Genomic DNA, 19,941 nt, shown 5'->3' with positions numbered 1-19,941 from the left:
ACATAAATCTTGCTGTCCGACTCCATCAGAGCTCTGGGGCAATTGGGTGCACAGTCGGTAAGTGATGATAATGTGAAAGGAATCTTTTTCCTTTTTTTCCTTAGCGGGTCTCAACAATGGTCTTAAAACACGCAGTACACCATGCTGTGAACAGACGTCCTGTCCTCTAGGTTCCGCTGTTCCATTCACAGAGGACAGGCAGAGGAGACTTGCCGTGATTCCTAAGGGCCCTAGGATTGGAGAAATGATAAATCAGCACCTGCTGCACGTTAAAAGTCACCCGTCGCGCTGGCCCCGACCAGACGATGAGCCTGTCCGTGGAAGCACTGAAGGCAGCACGGACTCCTCCTGTCTAGCTGGGAAGTCCTCGATGGCACCTTCTTCCCGTGGGAGGCTCTCGCGTCCACCCTGAAAATCTGCTGGTCAGGGCAGCCGCCTTCGGGAACGATCGCCATCTTCCGGATCTTCCGGATCTTCCGGATCTCCTGGATCTCCCGGTCACTCGCTGCAGCTCCTACGGCAGCGTGCCACTTCACCTTGCACTTCCGTGCCACGGACGCGGCCTCCTTCCTTAAACCTCAAGCACGGATCTCTGCTCGTTTCAGGCTTCGCTCCTGCCGCGTCCTCCCCTCTCTCTGCCTGCACAGAACCGGAGAGAGCCGGGGCCTCCCGCTTTGGCTGAGGAGAAGGTCGTGGCTGGTTGGGCCTCTTATCCACTAAAACGTTCTCTGTATCAGCGATAAAGCGGTGTCACTTTCCTCTCATTCGTGTGTTCACCGAGGCAGCACTTTTAATTTCCTTCAGGAGCTTTTCCTTTGGTTCACCACTCGGCTAACCGGCATCAGGGGCCTCCGCTTTCAACACGCCTTCCTCACTGAGCTTTCATCGTGTCCAGCCTTTGTTGACAGTGGGAGGCAAGCAGCTTCTCCCTTCTGGTGAACATGCAGAGACTACGGTAGGGCTGTGAGTTGGCTTAAATTCAGTACTGCTGTGTCTTGGCAGTAGCGAGCCCAAGGACAGAGAGGGGCCTATGTGAGGAAATGGCCAGTCGGTAGAGCCATTTACCAATGAAGTTCACGGTCTTGGATGCACATAGTTCATGGCGCCTGGAAACAACCCCAATAGTAAAGATCACTGGTCACAGATCATCATAACAAATATGATGGCAACAAAAAAGTTAGAAATACTGTGAGCGTCACCAAAATGTGCCACAGAGATGCCAAGTGAGCAGGTGCTGTTGGAAAATGGGGCTGGTAGACTTGTTTCACGCCGGGCTGCCACAAACCTACAATTTGTTTCAAAAAAGAAAAAAAAAAGCAAATCCCTTTGATCTGAATCCAAGCTCAGTAAAGCAAAATGCAATAAAATGAGGTATGCCTATATTTAAAATAGCAAATGCAACCTATAATAGTCATAGTATGTTCAGTGAGCTGAATTCCATCTGTCCCCCTCCCTCGTCTGAAGGTCAACGAGAGACGTTCATTCCTCTTCTTACTCAAACGCGGTGTGGCCCCTGGAAGCCCGCGGCACAGCGGTCAGGGGTGAGGACGGGCGACCAAACGCCTGAATCGGACATCTGACCAGAGAGGGAGGTGTTGACTGGGCTGAGACAGAAGCTGTTGCAGGAAGACAGAGGCAAAAGAAACAGAAAATCCACACCAATCCACGGACATAAAAAGCACAGCAGGGTGCCCTGACAGGTGTCCGTTCCGCAGAGAATTTCCTTTTGAAATTGATGGGAGAGTATGTAAAGCAGCTGACTGGCCGCCCTCCGTCCTGCCACGACGCCGGCTGGAGGCCACTCGCCATTTCTGTCATGGGAAGAAGGAGGCTGTTTAAGAAACACGGTGGCTCGGTCAGCACAAGCATGGCAGAGTCCATGGTAAGTGCTGGGTCACGGACACGCTGAGTCGATGAATCAGGATCTGAGCGGGGCAGCAGGCAGGTGTGGAGCCGTGCACTCGACGTGTTCCTCGAGCCCATGCCGACTCTTATGAATCTGATGCGGAGTCATAGCTCTGCCTTCATGCCATCTCCTCCCTGAGACAAATGTTCCTGCGGTGCCGTGTCTGGGGACCAGTGTTTGGAGCACGACTAGGAACACATCAGAGGACCACTGCGGGGGGTTCCCGGGGGCACAGACGGCCCCGCTGTCCCCGCGGGCAGAGCCATCGAGCTCACGTTTCTCATCCTGGCATCAATGAAGTTAGATTCTGTCTCTTCTGCATAGGAAGGGGATCGATCTGTTAACAAATTGCATAAACAGTCCCTTCAAAATAGTTTATTTTTTGTTTTGGTTGCTTTTATTCTAAAGATGCTAAAATTTATACGGAGTATATTCAGAGTATATTCTGGCATGAGTTTGGAAGGCTGTTACCAAGTATATACTTGTAGCCATTGCTTTAGAATTTTGTGTTTTGCATGTTTCTCCAAGTGTGAGTATTTGTTTATAATAATTAAAGAATGCTTAATTGTCCACGGGCCTGGTAGCTTCACGGAGAAGGTGGCCTTGCAGCGGAAATATTTCCCTCCCGGGAGAAGAAGGCCAGGATCTTAGTTCTTCCACAGTCACAACGAGGTCTGTTGGGGGACCTCATGGGACTGTAATTCTGGTTCCTTCCTGGATCACCTTGGATTGTTTTAAACTTTTGATTAAAAACTTCGCAGTGTAGCTTCTGGAAATATTTGTCGTCTTTGAGTTGGCTCTGCATTTCTCTGTCTTTAGCATGACGCTTTCCTTATGGCTTTGAGTTTCATAAAAAACCTGGGCATTTACCATTATTTGGAAATCCTCTCCACAGTATTTCTAACAAAGCAGGATGTGTGCGTGCGTGTGTGTGCACGTGTGCGTGTTCCATGCTCCAGCTCAACCCTAACTCATGGAACTTCATGCCATTTATTCATCACATAGAATAAGAATATACCAACCTCAGGGGTTTTCTTTTATGAAAGGCAGCTAGAAACTTTTCTAAAAACCTAATTACCCAAAAGGCCTTGTGATACAATGATCTGTACTTTGCTTGGTCATTTGCAAAGCAATATGAAGGCGTACATGGTTGTTAAGTGTTATCTGATAATAAAAACATATAGCAATATCAATCATTAAATCATGACCCCTAACGTTCACGAATTCCTACACACACAGACACGCACATGCACGCTTTAAAGCTCTAAGACTTTCCAAGATTAAGTTAGAGAGTTTGGAAGATGTTTAACTTACAGAATCCATGCCTTCAGTATTATCTGAACGCACGTGAGCCACTCTGCTGCCCTCGCGGATGCTCATTAAACTCCACCACAGCCAATTTTACAAATGGAGCAACGGAGCCGTGGCCTGGACCGAGAAATGAACAGTGGCACCGAATTTTACAGCTGCATCGGCTCTATTTCTCCCTTCTGTGATGCCCTTTGCCCTCTTTCCATTTTAATTTTGGTGGACACAGGGCAGGCTGTGCCAACGAAACCAAAGATCCAAGCCCCGTGGCCATGGCTTCTGAATCTGTATGTACCTCCGAATTTCTCAGGGAGCTTCATAAAAACACAGCTTTTCCTGGGATGCTGCCGCAGAACCCGATCCCGCTGAGAGCAGAGCTGCCCTTCTGTGGACAGTGGACAAGGGTGTGGGGACCCAGAGACGGCCCATGTTGCTGTGGGATGCTGGACAGCATCCACCAGCCACCCCAAAGCAAAGGGGATCCTGCTGGTCTGTTCAATTAATGTGTAAAGTCACTCTCCAAAATGTGTTTTTAGAAGTTCATAGTGCCGAGGAGATTCTAACTACCCAGCACGCTTTCAGATGACACATTGCACTTGTTTTTATGACCAACAGGTCCCCACTAACTAGTCGCACAGCTGGAAACGCAACCTCACGTAGTCACTGCGGGAATGCTGCTCTCCTCTGCAGACCCGCCTCTTCCCTGCTGCTAATACCTGCACCGTCCTTCCAGGGCTCGGATGCAAACATGGAAGACGTTCCAGATGCCTGTCTTCCTCCAGCCACATTCGGTCCATGGATTCGGCCCCGACTCCCTCCCCTCCTCCATTCCCCCCTGCTCTGCCCCATCCCCACTAACGGGTCTCCTTGCTCCTGCCGGGCACAGCCTGGTGGCCAAAGGCCCCAACTACTCTGCCAGTGGGAGTCCTGGACCTGTCACTTTCCAGCAGTGTGACTCGAGGGTCCCCCTCGGGTCCTCCTCCCCCCACATCTGTCCAACAGATTAGGATCCCGGGAGCACTCCCTCTGCTTGGAGGCTTGCTCGGGTTTTCTGGAAGCAAACCTAACTGTCAAACTGAGTGCATTCCTGGATGGGTCTATTTAAAATTGTGACCCTTCCCCCATCCACGGTCTGTGCGCCCGCCCCCACCTTAGTCAGCGTCACGGCACCTGCCCCTGCGCACCAGCCACCTGCTCCAGCAGCAGCTCTCAGGGCTCTGGTTCTGCGCACAGACCTGCGCACCGCATACAGGGGGTGGGGAGTGTTCTCCTCCGCTCCCTGCTGCAGTTACCGCCGTGCCCAGCGCAGGGCGGGTACTGAGGACACAGGAGCTCCATGTTGGGAGGCACTGTTTTTTCAACTCCTCAGTGTGGGGCATTACTTGGACATTCCTTCGAGTCATGCCTGGGAGGAAAGTGATTCGCATCCTCAGGAGACAGTCGGTGAGGCCTTCTTCTCATATACATTGGCCAAGAGATTTTACCTATTAAAGGCTCCTTCTTTTTTTTTTTTTAAAGATTTTATTTATTTATTTGACAGACAGAGATCACAAGTAGGCAGAGCAGCAGACAGAGAGAGAGGGGGAAGCAGACTCCCTGCTGGGCAGAGAGCCCGATGCGGGGCTCGATCCCAGGACCCTGAGATCATGACCCGAGCTGAAGGCAGAGGCGTAACCCACTGAGCCACCCAGTCGCCCCTAGAGGCTCCTTCTTGCCTCGAGGATAAAAAACAAACAAAACCCTGGCTTATATGTCATCAGATAGTTTCTCGTGTTACCCAGAATCAAAACCTGAGCTCTGTTCTTGCTTTCTCTTCGCACTTTGACCATAACTACTCTTCCCTCTGCTAGTGGGCTCGCTCTGAAAAGGCAGCAGCAATGACAGACCATCAAAACACGTCAGTGATGTTAGGAAATTCGTATTAAAACAAGTGTCTATGAGCCAGCGGCACATTCCAAAGGCACTTTATAAATATGCACGACGAAAGCTTCCTGGGGAAGCCTGGACCACGTGTCCACCTGCGTGTTAAACTATTTTTCTTTTATTGTAACCGTACACTGCAGACAATCAGGCAGTTAGCTGCCTGTCACGCCTTTTGGCAGCAAATGTCTTTTTTTTTTTTTTTTTTAATAAAGGTGACCTCAGCCTTACCAACCCTGCCAGCAGTTAATTATCAAGAAAACAACTTCAGTCATTGAAAACTTACTCACCTTTGCAATGTGCCAGCTGGGATCATTTTCACTTTTCTCCAGATCTCAAAATTTTTCAGTGTAAAAGGAACTTTGCTTATAGGACAAAATATATGAAAATCTTTAATAGGTCCTAGACTTCTGTGGTAATTAGACATGTGATTGATAAAATTAGAATGTATTACTGGGATGCCAGCATCTTTATTTAGCTTTCTCTGTTCTTGGCATTCACTTGAGCCATGAAAACAAAGCAGAAATTGAGTAAGTTGAAGGCCTGTTACAACCGCTGGAGCCCAGGATATGTAGAAAGATCCTTACATACTTAACACTGCACATACCTTCCGGTAAAGTAAGTCAATATATTTGCCTCTTATCCCGTTGCAGTGTTTTGGTCAGTTTCTATGATAAGATGCTTGCCCCAAGGCCCCCAACAGTCATACATCCATCCAATGCAAAGTTGGGGATAGTTTTGGGGCTGGAAGATATAACTGATCCAATTCAGATCAACACTAGATTCACCATCACCAAAGTGCTCAGATTTTGTGTATGGAGTGAGAGTAGGTGTAGAAACCACAGCAGAACTTCCAGCTTGTCACGAACCGCCATTGTCAATTCCCCCATAAATGACTCCTTCCATCTAGAAATTGCAACCCTATCGGGGTGACATATAGCCAGAGCAAAGAAAGCAAATTATAACCCGATTAGGGTTACCTGAGAACCATTTACAGCTGACTCTTTTCTGACCAGTGTCTCAGACTTTGCAAGGTCACACTCTAAGGTTGCCGAAGTCCCCACCAGGTCCACGTCGCTAGAGTAGCATGGGAAGTTTGTAAAGGAGGGTTGTTTCTGCTAGTGAAATGTGACATGAGCACAGAAGAGAAGATGTGGCCACCGACACACACACACACACACACACACACACACACACACACACACACACACACAGGTTAAAGGAGGCATCCGAAGTTGCATCAGTACACAGGTAGCTGTCATTCACCACGGTACATGCACTGATCCTTTGCAGGACTTGCCTACGACACACCTGTATCCATCCACCATGTATAACTGGGTTTCTAGGGAAAATGAAATACTGCTTATGCATAGTTACACAGGAACACACACGTTCCTCGACAGAGCTAAACCTTGTGGTTTTGCACACAGCAACCAATCACACGAGCTTAACGGGCACAATAAAGCGTATCATTAGCGTACCTGTCATATTGCAGTACACAAGAGCAGGTCCCAGCGGGCCACTTCCGTCTGAATCGATATAGTAGAACCCTGAGGAGTCCCCTCTGTGCCTGTGGGTGTCACAGGACTGCTCGAACAGAGCTGCAAAGGACAGGGGTCTCAGACAGGGCTGCAGTGGGACGGATCCCTCCCTGTCCTTAGTGATGGGATGCTTTCCCCAGTGATACTCGTTCTGCCTTGCTCTGTGGGACGGTTTCTCCAGGGGAGTGTTGCCCTGTGCCAGTCAGGCAGCATGAAGACCCTGAAACTTGGAGCGAAAGATTTTAAGAGGTTATCACCGTTTGTATATGAACCCTGCCAGCTCTAGCAACAAGATTCATTCCAAAACCACAGTAACTGGCCTCCCGCTATCTCCTATTCTGCCCCATGATATCTAAGCCTTGGAAGTGCAATGGCTTTATCTCCCTAAGTGATCTGTTATTATCTAATAACCACGTTGATGTATTAAATTATTCAGTAATTACATCCTCTGTTTACTTAAAACGATCTACTTGTGCAATGCATTACTTTCCAGAGGAGTTTTATAAATCAGCAACTCTCCTTCACTCCACTTATAATGTGTGTTTTAAAAGGAAATTTCCTGAGATGCTTCACAAATGATTATTCAAGCAAATTGAAATAATATATATATATATATATATATATATATATACACACACACATGAAATATCTCTCAGTAATTTCAACATATCCCGATTCTTAGTTGAATTTTTTTTAATTTATTTACTTGACAGACCGAGATCACAAGTAAGGAGAGAGGCAGGCAGAGAGAGAGGAAGGGAAGCAGGCTCCCTGCTGAGCAGAGAGCCTGACATGGGGCTCGATCCCAGGACCCTGAGATCATGACCTGAGCCGAAGGCAGAGGCTTTAACCCACTGAGCCACCCAGGCGCCCCCTTAGTTGAATTTTTTATACATGCAATAAATGTTTTGCTATCACAAGGCAAGTGACTAACATTGACACAGACCCGCAAGTGGCCAGGCCAGAGCCACAGAGCGGAGTGATCCTAGCAGGGACAGAGGGGGCGAGTGTGGGTGGAGAACAGACACCATTCTAAGCTCACTGAATTATCTACTTTTTAAAAGTCTGCCTCTTTTGAAGAGTGAAGAGAATCCGGGAGAACGGGAGGCAGGGCAGCCAGGGCAGAGGGATTTTCTCCTTTCTCACAGAAGAAGAAGATCAAAGTCATGTCTGCCTTCCCAAGGATTTTGCAAAACATGACATTCTTTTATAAATTATGGCTGAGTGTCAGTGTGTCAGATTAGATTGGCCCCCATCTGTCCCACACCTAGCACCGCCATCCACTCTCATGGCCACGGAGACAACACGGATTGCTTTCCCAGACATGCGGGCAGTTTGCCCACTCATGTTTGTGTTTCTGCAAATACATAAATATGCTCGTAACTGCCTAGGAGAGTGTCCAGTGGGGCAGACGCAAAGTGCTAATGGTGGTTACGTTTGGGTTGGGGCTGGGCCTGCCTCGGACCAGAGGCAGAGAAGGAAACACTAGGAAGACACCTGCTGTACGTGTGAATGCAGACACATTCGCTGGACCCTGACACCCAAATCTCATCGTCTCTGATCCCTTCCTGCGGCTCTGGAACTCTCCCACCTTCACTTCGGTAGACAGAGGACCACAGTAAAGTCAGTTCAGTCGTTCGACCAAGTCAAATGATGGAGGCACGAGTGAAAGACCGTTTTTTATGACACTTGGGACTTTTTCACTCAGAGCTGTTTGAATGTTTGAATCAGAGTTACCGGTAATGCTTTAGCAACGGTGCCTTAGTCATTAAGTCTGTGCAGGACACCTTGCTCGATGTGATGGGCAGAGACTGTAGGTAGGAGGCCACCCCATTCCCAGCTGAACCTCTAGACCAGTTACCCAGCCTCAGACTGCCCAGATGCCCAGCCCCTTCCAGACAGTCGCCTCGGCAAGTTCTTATCTGGCACCGTAATAGTAAACAGAGATGCAGGTAAATTGCTCTGGTTGAACTTATGGGATTTGGGGGGGGGGAGTGACCTCCCTTTGTCTGCAGAGCCTCCGGGCTCCTCTGCAGAACCCCTGGGCTGGGGACCGGGCCTCCTCACCCCAGCCCTGATGCCTGCTTCCCCGGGGTTCAGTTCACTTCAGGTTGGATACGGGACCATCCATGCTTTGCTCGGTGACCGGGCCTCCTCACCCCAGCCCTGATGCCTGCTTCCCCGGGGTTCAGTTCACTTAAGGTTGGATACGGGACAATCCATGCTTTGCTTGGTGAATTTTCATGTCATGCTGTCTCTCTAAAGGCCCAGAGACGGAAGACATGCTACAAAAGAAGGGACTCAGAAATGGTGGCAGCCACTCTGGAAAACAGTACGGAGGTTCCTCAAAAAGGTGAAAATAGAGCTGCCCTGTGACCCGGAAATTCCACTACTGGGTGTTTGCCTGGAAGATACAAATGTCATAATCCAAAGGGGCATGTGCACCCCAATGTTTATAGCAGCAATGCCCACCGTAGCCAAACCAGGTAAAGAGCCCAGACGTCCACTGACAGACGGATGGACAAAGAAGACGTGGTGTGAAAATACAATGGAATGTTACTCAGCCATCAGAACGGAGGACACCTTGCCATGTGCAACAACATGGATGGAACTAGAGGGTATTGTGCTCAGTGAAGTCAGTCAATCAGAGATAGACAACCGTCATGTGATCTCACTCAAAATTGGAATTTAAGAAACAAAACAGAAGAGCATAAGGGAAGGGAGGGAAATATAAAATAAGATGGAATCAGAGAGGGAGACAAACCATAAGAGATCCTCATGAAAACAAACAAGGGTTGCTGGAGGGGAAGGGGTGGGGGGATGGGTCACTGGGTGATGGGCTTTAAGGAGGGCATGGGATGGCATGGGCACTGGGTGTTACAGAAGACGGATGAATCACTGGCCTCTCCCTCTGAAACTAATAATACACTACATGTTAATGAATGGAATTGGAATAAAAATATATAAATTTTTTAAAAAAGAGATGTCACTGATACACAAAAAAAGGAAAAAGTAGAATAAAAACATAGACAACAAAAGCTAGTAATTAGAAAGCAGTGAGGATCTCGGGGCTCTGTCGTGAGCTTCTAGTGGCAATGAATTAGGGGTCCATAAAGTGTGCTTAGCTGTGAAATTGAGAAAATAATTCCCCCGTGTTCACCTTCCATTCGAAGTGGAAGAAATGGGATGGAGAGGTGGTCGAGAGCCCTCGCTGGCAGCGGTGCTACCACGGTCAAAGAAGATGACCTCTGTCTTTCCTCAAGCGCACAGTGTGGAAAATAAAGTACTTACCTTCCAGGGCAGTTCTGAGGGTTAAAGGAGTTGAAACGTGCAGAACTAGACAGAGTGAGGGTCCCACAGGCATGCAGTAAGTCCCCACTGTGTAAACCACCACCGTCATCAAAAAGCACCAAGATTGCAAAGGGACCTGAACGTTTGCCTGGCTTCTGGCTGACATCTAGAAACCCCCCATGGTATTTCCCATCCTGTGCTCCTCCAGAGTCTCTCCCCGTGTGATTTTATAAATACTGACCATCAGTACTTTGTCCTCTTTACTTTGCCAGACAGGATTTGAGAACCAAAGTTGGGTCCAACCCAAGGAACAGAACAAGTAACACCACCACGCCATCTAGATTGCTTTTTGTATTGGGGGGAGGGGAGCTTGTTTTTTCACTTTTTGTTACATTTTATCTTCCTATACTTATCTTCCTTTGCCTCCTATTTTATTTTACTTTTTCCTATCCTATGTGATACTATGGATTTCCGTAAGCTGTCGTAACATCACTAGGAAATAAAATTGGTTAAAAATAACCCAGACAAGGGCACCTGGGTGGTTCAGTTAGTTAAACGTCCGACTCCTGATTTCAACTCAGGTCATGATCTCAGGGTCATGAGATCGAGTCTCATGTCGGGCTCCATACAGGGCTGGGATTCTCTCTCTCCCTCTCCCCCGGCCCCTCCCCACCTCTAAAATAAATAAATAACCAAACCAGACACAAATTAGTCTCTAAAATACCTGCTGGTTTTGTTGTTTTCCACCTCACGGTTGCACAGATACAGACACATACACCACGTCACGGAAAGGGAAAGGAACCGCACGGAAATTGGGACGAGGTGTGAGGCTTACGGGAATGGCAGGTCGCGCCCGTGTAGCCAGTGCGTGCACAGTCACAGTCAAAGGTGTCCCAGGACTGGGAACATTCGCCCCCGTGTTCACAGTAGCTGGGCAAACACCTGCAAGAGAACAGATACACCGGCTGATCCCCACGTTCGGTCAGGAGAAAATGCGTGTCTTAGCGCTAACCTGCTACAGTGAAACATGGTAACGACAGGGCCTCCGGGGGAAAAACGAGACCATGGACAAAACCTGCTGGGTCTGTCAAGAAGGTTTCCTAATGCAGTACCCACCACAGATAAGAAACCCACTAGATGCTACCAATTGTTCTAGATTGGCAGCAGATCAATTTTTTACACATTGCATTCTATCAAAAAAAAATGTGTTTGCTTTTTCACAAATAAGGCAAGATTGGTTTCACCCATGATCTGAGAGACCAAGTGCTAGCAAAGGCCAAAGGCGGCCAGCCGCACCTGTTCCCCTCCCGGCCTCCATGTCCTCCCAGTGGGACCTGCAGATCCTCCCCACCGAGAGGCTTGGCCTTCTTCGACCTGGGTTGGGCATGGGACCTGCTCTGACGAATGGGGCATTAGCAAACTGAGACATCGGGGGCCAGAAAAGTGTTTGGGGGTGAAAGACCTGTACCTGGAAAACTATAATAAATTGATGAGAGGAACCAGAGATGACACAAACCGACAGAAAGACATGCTACGCTCATGGATTGGAAGAATTAGTATTGTTAAAACGTCCTACTGCCCAAAGCAATCTACCTATTGAATGCAGTCCCTATCAAAAGGCCAATAGTACTTTCCACAGAACTAGAACAAAAAAAATCCTAAAATTTATATGGAACAACAAAAGACCATGAATAGTCAAAACAATCTTGAGAAAGAAGAACAAAGCTAGAGGTATAATTCTAGATTTCAAACTATACCACCAAGCTACAGTAACCAAAACAGTATGGTACTGGCATGAAAACAGACACAGAGATCCATGGCACAGAAGTGAGAGTGCAGAAATAGACCCACGGTCGTATAGTTAATTAATCTATGGCAAAGGAGGCGAGAACATACAATGGTGAAAAGACAGTCTCTTCAATGAATGTTGGGAAAAATGGACGGCCACACGCAAAAGAATGGAACTGGACCACTTTGTTACACCACACACAAAAATAAACTCAAGATGTATTAAAGGCCTAAATGTGAGACCTGAAACCATAGAATTCCTAGAAGCAAACATAAGCAGTAAACCCTTGCCCATCAGCCTTAGCAATATTTTTCTAGATATGCCTCCTCAGGCAAGGGCAACAAAAGCAAAAATAAACTATTGGGACTACATCAAACTAAGAAAGTTTTGTCCCATCAACAAACAAAAAAGCAACCTTTCGAATGTGAGAGGATATTTGCAAATGATATATCTGATAAGAGCTTAATAACCAAAATATATAAAGAATGAGTATAACACAACATCAGAAAAACAAATAAATTAAAAAATGAGCACTGAATCTGGACAGATGTTTTTCCAAAAGCCCATCCGATGGCCAACAGACCCGTGAAAAGATGCTCTTGACTCATCATCAGGGAAAGGCAGATCAGAACCACGATGAGATCTCATCTCACTCTGCTCAGGATGGTTAGTATCAAAAAGACAGGAAGTAGCAAGTGTTAGGGAGAATGTGGTGAAAAGGGAAGTCTTGTGCACTGTTGTTGGGATTGTAAACTGGTGCATCAACTCCGGAAACAGTATGGAAGTTCCCCAAAAAAGTAAGAATAGAAATGACATATGATCCAGTAATTCCACTTCTGGGTATTTATCCAAGAAAAACAAAACCATGAATTCAAAAGGATACAGGCACCCTATGTTTATTGCAAGCATTATTTACAACAGTCAAGACAAGGAAGCCACCTGAGTAGTCATAACAGATGGGTGGACAAGGAAGATGTGGTATATAAACACACAACGGTAGACTGCTTGGCCATAAAAGAAATCTTGCTTTTTGATGGAACACGGATGGACCTAGAAGGTATTATGCTCAGTGAAATAAGTCAGATGGAGAAAGACAAATACCATATGATTTCATTTGAATGTTGAATCTAAAAGAAAAACAAACAAATGAGCAAACAAAAGACCATAAAAAAGAGAAACAGACTCATAAATATGAGAACAAACTAGTGGTTGCTGGGTGATGGGGAGAGGAGAAGGGCAAAACATGTGAATGGGATTGAGAGGTACAGACTTCCGGTTATAAAATAAGTGCCAGGGATGAAAAATACAGCATAGAGAATATAGTCAATAATATTATAGTGAGTTTGTGTGGTGACAGGTGGCAACGACACCATTCACGGTGAGTGTTTCATAATGTATGTAATGGCTGATTCACTCTATTGTACACTGAAAACTAATACAATATGTCAACTGTGTTTTAATTACAGATTAAAAGAACTTAAAGTTAACTCAACTTAGATCATAGACCTAATTGTACAATACCAAACTGTTAAACTCCCAGAAGAGAACGCAGGAGAAAAATCTAGCTGACCTTGGGCATGGCAATGACTTTTCAGATATGGTCTATGAAAGAAAAATTGATAATTCAGGCTACATTAAAATTTAAAACTTCAGGGAATGAGAATAGAGGCCACAGACTAGAAGATTGTGTTTGCAAAATCCGTATTTGACAGAGGATGAATATCCAAAATATAGATAAAACTTTTTAAAAATAAAAAATTAAAAAAAAACAAAAAAAAATTTTTTTAAACTTTTAAAAATTCAACAATAAGAGCAATGAGCAACCAATTAAAAACTGGGTCCAAAGAGCCAAAAGATCTGAACAGATGGAAAATACATGTATATAATCATGAACAGATGCCTTATAGAAGATGACCAGGTGGAAAATACACGTATGTAATCATGCTCGACATCATTAGTCATTAGGAAAGCACAAATCAAAACCACAACGAGATGCCACTTCTCACCCACTGGAATGGTTCTCATCAAAAAGACATCATAACAGGGACAGGCAGGGACGAGGAGGATTTGGACGGTTCTATGTCACTGCTGGGAATATAAAATGGTACTTTGGAAAGCAAGCTGGAAGTCCCTCAGGAAGTTCAACACAGACTCACCCCTGACCCAGCAATTCCCCTCCTAGGTATCTGCCCAAGAGAACCAAACACACAGGTCTGCTCAAAAACCTGTACATTCATGTTTATATCAGCATTATTCATAAGAGTCAAAAAGTAGAAACAACCTACGTGTCCATCAAATGAGGAATGGGTAAAACAAATTTGTGAATATCCTCACAAAGGAATGTTCTGCATCACAACTTTGTCAATGATGTAGAAATGAAGACCGACATCAACTTAAAGGCAGATTACTTGGGCCCTGACAAGCTGCATGGCCTCTCCTGATACACAGTTAGAGCTCTTGATATAGTCAAAAGCCTCATACATTTGCAGGAACTTACATAAGTACTTGTTATCCTCTGGAGCTCAATGCCTATTTCTCTCAAGGAGTCAAAGGAATGGATAACTTTGGGTTCCTTCTACTCCTATGCAGTTAGCACTCCTTTGCTATTTGGGAGGAAGTGCTGGAAATGAGCCCAATGTCATTCAAAGGACACACATAAACTCTCTCCTGCTGGGTCTTCTGGCATTTGAGTGGGGACACCTGATTCCATGCCAAGAACTAGAAGGTGAGCTTCTTGGGAAAATGGAAGAACATCTCTTCACCTCCAATGATTATAGAGCAGGTCTGTTTGTACCCGGGCCCTTCCCTTAGTGACTGTTGTCCCATGTCCTTGGCCTATTTAGGACAGTTTCCTTGACTCTACACACCTGAGGTCAGCTTCCTTACCCCAAACCTCCAGCTTTCCTGGCAGGACCCAGCATGCACAAGGAAGACCAGAAAGAGGCACCAGCTGTAGTAAGAAAACTAAAATGGCGGCACACCCCCACATTTGTGATTGGTGGAAACCACAAGTCCAGCATGCTGGTGATGCTTACACGCAGATGAGGTGAGCTTAGTCTGCACCAGTTTCTTTGGGGAGGGGGGTTATGAATCCTAAATATCGTGCATGGACCAGGTCTCTTCTGTATTTAGGGAAGATGTTGGCCACGGTTGGTGCAGAGGAGGGCAATCAGGATTGAGAGAGTGCTTAACACCTTGACCTCTAAACAATTGCTAAGAGAACAGATGTTAGCCTAGAGGAGAGCCAATGAAGGGAATTCACTGAGTACTTGTTGGACTATGGGGGTAAGCTGTGCCTAGACTTAGAGCAGGAAATATGAAGACTCGTGGTAGAAATCTGGGTGGAAAAGAGGACACTGATGAAGCATTTGGTGAATGGACAAGGGTCTCATTCCCGAAAGATAGAACAGAAGCAGGATTCTCTTCTCTACAGTGAGAAAGAGATCCCCACTTTGAGACGGAAACTTCAATAGATGCCACGCTTGAGATTCTCCTCAACTTTAGGATTTTGTACTTCTATGAGTCCCAAAATATCTTCAGATTTAATAACTAAGCCTCGTGACTCTGTGCCTCCAAAAATTGTGCTGCTTCTTCAGTGTTCCATTGAGTGGCGATACCACCCCTTATCCAGATGTCCAAGCCGGAACCCAAGGGTCATCCTGACCAGTCCCCCTCCATCCCCCCATAGCCACGCACTCATCAGCTTGTGCTTCTGTTCACCAAACACCACGTACATCATCTACATTTTTCTCTTCCCTACCTCAGGCTATCATCCCTTCTCCCATGGGTAGGCAGCCCCTTACCTGGCCTCCGGGCCACACACCCTTTCTCTGTGGCCCACACCCAAACCATCTTCCCCCGTCAGCAGTATTGCTTAGCTGTGCAAGTGGCTTCCTAGCACAGAGCCCTCAGTGACTTCCGGGGGAACCTTAGATCAGTGTCTGGATTTTGAGCTGGCCACCAGGGCTCTGCGGTGTAGCCCCTTCCCAGCCAGACAACCCCATCTCTCACCATCCCTGCTGCTTGTCCTCAGACACCCAATTTCTACAGCAGCCATGTTCAAACAGGCAGACTCATGGCAGAAGTTTCGTTTGGGCTCATGGCTGAACCTTTGCTAGATGTCCAGCCTCTCTCACTCAACTGACATACCCACCTCCCACCCCAGGGAAGGTGTCTCTCCCTCCTCTCTGATAGCCCTGCCTTGTCCCAGCACAAATTAGGCACCCGTCCCGCATGTCTCCACAACCCCCCCACAGTTCCACTTCAGTCTACTGATCTCTAAAAAAACAACATGTAGAGGACATGATGTTGCATTTAGCATCTAGAAGATGAACGCTGGCCAAAGTCCACAGAGGTGGGCAAAGCGGCCCCATCAGTACAGTCCATGCCTAGAGATGTTCAAGGTGGCATTCCTGTGATCCTAAAAGAAACCTGGAAAGGACTGTGTAACCTGAGTTATAGGACATGAAATTCTAATGTCCAAAACACAATTGCTGTAAGACATGATCCCTCACCACGATAACCTCGTTCCCGAAGCCTTGTCCCCAAAGACCCACAGCTTTCCCCATGTCATGGGAGCCTGGGGTGCACAAAGCACCGTATGCATGAATCCTTGTGCAGCTCAGGAAGGTCTCCTGTATCCCCAGCTGGCTTCAAACATCTTTTCATAACCTGCTGTGCCATTGGGCCAGGATGCTGTTACGCATCGTGAATTATTAACTCCTTTGCCTGACAGATAAGAGTTACAAAATCCCCTGCATTTCAGTCATACATCTCAGCTTCACCTGAGCACAGCATGACTGGCTCTGGACAAGCAAGGTGTGGGCTGGCGGACGGCCGGGCTCGGATGAAGCAAGTGCCGGCAAGAGCCTGCCACGGATGGTTGCTCTGTCGTATTTCCACGTGAATCTCTTTCGTGGTGCGTTGAATGTGGAGGTGGAGGTGTGGCCTGAAGCACTAAGGAAGAGGGAACGTTTCTAACAGGGCAGAGTAAGGACGTGTTTTCTGATGTTAAACCACGAAAACCATAAAAAATTACAACTATTGGCTACATCAGCCAAGGTGCCGATGGCTCTTTTCAGACCCACTTACAGGGTTGCCATGAACCTCAGTTTCTGCTTTGAGCGGAGAAGGAAACTTAATATCCCAGATCCCAGAGGTCCCCATCCATTGCTGCTACGTACTTCTAACAACCATTTTTGGGTGTGATATGGGAAATCTTTCTATTTTGGTGATACACACACACACACACACACACACACAGAGGCATACCTCATGCATATTTTGTTGTTGGTTTTTTGTTTTGGGGTTTTTTGTGTGTTTTGGCTAAAGACCTTTCTGCACAAAGGGGCAACATGCATTTCTTATGAAAGAGAAACACAGTGATTGTATCATTCTTTGTGCGGGAATTCCCAGGGCACTGAAGTAACTTCCTGTGAGCTTCATGAGCTCCACGACTAAACAACAACCTGACCCCTGACCCTCCTGAGCCACTGACAGCCATTCCCACTGGGGAGGGCTGTCCCCTACCTCCAAGCAAGTATTTCTGAACCCCCTCCCAATACTAAGATTCAGGAGTCCAGAGCTGGCGGGAGCTATAACTTACAGACGAAGCTAGTTCCTATGCCAGCATACATTTCATAATCTGAGAATTAGGATTCAGAGTTTTTGCCTAATTCTTTGAATCTCCTTTTTTCCCTACAAATGAACAGAATATAAACGATACCCATGAACATGTGCATTAAGGAAAGCAAGTTCTTATGAGTTAATATTTCAAGCTACTGGAACTTATGGTTTTCTAACACAATGCCAAATTGCAACACAACTTGTACTTTATTGGACATGACGTGGGATTCCAACTAGTGTTGTTAAACTGGGAATAGATTTACTGCACAAAGCACTTTGCACAGAGTGAACTTGGAAGAGGTTGGCCACGCACAGATGTGGGAGGGAATGTGCTCGTTTATTCGACAGGAACGTAAGGCAGTCCTGCTTCAGGAAGGGCAGACATACCAGGCCCAGAAAAAATTTAATGTCATCAAGCTAAGCCATCCCTTTTAGCTAGAAAACCTGAAAGTCCAAGAGCGTGACAAACAAGACAGTTTGAATAAAGTTGCAAGACTTCGCGATTTTAACGTCCTACGGTTTAGGGGGTTTTCTTTCTTTTATTTTTTTTAAGTTGAGGTATAATTGACTTATAACATATTAGTTTCAGGTGTGCAATAGAATGAGTCAATATTTGTGTATCTTGTGACGTGATCACCACAAGAAGCCTCACTAACATCCGGCACCACACACAGTCACAAAAATTTCTTTCTTGCGACAAGGACTTTCAAGATCCTCAGCGACTTTCAAATACGCACAGCAGCATTCACTACAGTCATCATGCTGCTCATTACATCTCCACACGTACTTCTTTTGGAGCTGGAAGTTTGTGTCTTGTCCCCTTGCACCCGTCCCCCACTGTGTCCTCACTGACCGGTACCGTGCTCAGTGTGTGGTAACTGGGTTCCCTCCATTCCTCCTTGTGTTTGTGTGATTAGGAATCTCCAAGGCTGAGACCCGTCTAGGGGGAAGAGTTACTTTTCATTTTCCACATAGAGAAGGGGCCGTAGGGTGAATCCCGCTGACCACATGTGGCTTTCAACCTCCTGGTCCTCAACAATGCATCATCTCTCTAGAATATTATAATCTGTTTTGTGCCGTGAAAGAATTTTTAGAAGTATTTTTACTCATCAGTATTTATACTCGTCAACAATTACAACACCACGAACAGGATTCTGTAAAAACTAAGAGGCTTGGGGACACACGCAAGGAAAACTCACAACAGTATGTCTTCTAAGAAGACACCATCTGAAAGGAGCAACTGTTTGAAATTAAACAGGGTCATTTTCTAGTCTTCAATTAATTATAGTTTTCCATAAGGGTTGGCTATCAGGAAGAGAGAAGGGGCTAGAAGGAGGTACTCTCCCTCAGCGGCTCATTTGTTCTTAACCCACTATCCAAAAATTTTGAAATCAGGAATGCCAAAATGACCTGGGAGGGCTTTACCTGTCAGTGAGGCCGCAGGTGTCTATCTGGAGGTCACGGAAAGTCCCCAGCAACCCCTGCTGTACCGTGACAGGGTCCACTGCCTGGTCGCCAATGGAGATGAGCCTCAGGCAGCCCTGAAACCCGGCCAGAGGACCTCTGCATCCAGGGCCAGAGCTGCTGTTGGGACAGCCTGAATGAACACAGAGACGCACAAAGGAGAAAGTCAACAGTCATGACCGAAACAGCTGTCAGTATTCTGTACGTGCACGTTTGCCGCCTCCTGCTCTCAGATGCCTGAAGATTACGCTTCCTCAAGGACGGGGCCGTGGACGGCTGAGAACAGACACTACTGGTTTTGGTAAAGCACAGAAATAACAACTCGAGCCAGGCTGGTGACAGATGAGCTGAAGATAGACTCTACCTGTAGAGTCAAGGCCCGTTTCCTCTAAGCTGAGTTTGAGTTCTCTTTTGAAACCACCCGAAGAAATCGGTCCTTTCAGCATGATATTGAACTATATGAAGTAAAGGCCATGGGATAACAGAATCAGAAGGAAAAAATCACAGGCCTACTAGGACCTACAAAATTTAAAATGCTTGAGAAATAATTATGTATGTGAGGTTCCTACTCTAGGCGTGTGCGTGTGTGCGTGTGCAAGCGCAACACAGTTAAAACAAGGTTTGACTGTACAGTCAGAGACATCTAACGACAATGTAAATGACTTACATTTCCAAGTGTTTCTGAATGAGGCATTTTAGTCAAATACCTTTTAACACACACACACACACACACACACACACACACACACACACACACAGTTAACAAGTATCTCAATGATACGGCCCTGAGAATCACGGAGAAGTTAGCATCCTGGAGCACCCCATGCAAGAAGAAACGGGCTTTGACTGTTTTCAATAATAGTAAATTTTTACAAGTTCTGCTGCATTCACTAATTGGCTTGCTGAAAATTACTGTTAAATTAATGAAGGAAAGAGGCCATCAGACTGCGGTGACTCACCAAAAGCTTTAGTGGCCCAGGACAGCAAACCAGAGTCTGAGGCTGCAAATGAGCTTGATTTCTGTGTGGCTTCGCATGGCTCCTCGACGCTCTGAAACCAGAACCTACGGACAGTGGCCCCAGACCGCCTCCCCCGCT

General features: G+C 46.5%; 1 pseudogene across 1 annotated transcript in view; it reads right to left on the bottom strand.

Moving 5' to 3' along the window:
* Positions 1-19,941, bottom strand: part of LOC308355050 (contactin-associated protein-like 3) — a 141,381-nt pseudogene that overhangs the window by 31,724 nt on the left and 89,716 nt on the right. Inside the window, exons 10-12 of the transcript in view lie at positions 18,806-18,977; positions 10,802-10,908; positions 6,616-6,735 (exon numbers count right to left, since the gene is read on the bottom strand). The product of the transcript in view is annotated as a contactin-associated protein-like 3 (transcript). The remainder of the gene's footprint in view (positions 1-6,615; positions 6,736-10,801; positions 10,909-18,805; positions 18,978-19,941) is intronic.

Source organism: Martes martes (genome assembly GCF_963455335.1).
Source record: "Martes martes genome assembly, chromosome: 14".
In the NCBI taxonomy this organism is placed as follows: Eukaryota; Metazoa; Chordata; class Mammalia; order Carnivora; family Mustelidae; genus Martes; species Martes martes.
Note: the sequence above shows the minus strand (reverse complement) of the source record. Positions and strands in the feature narration are given on the sequence as shown.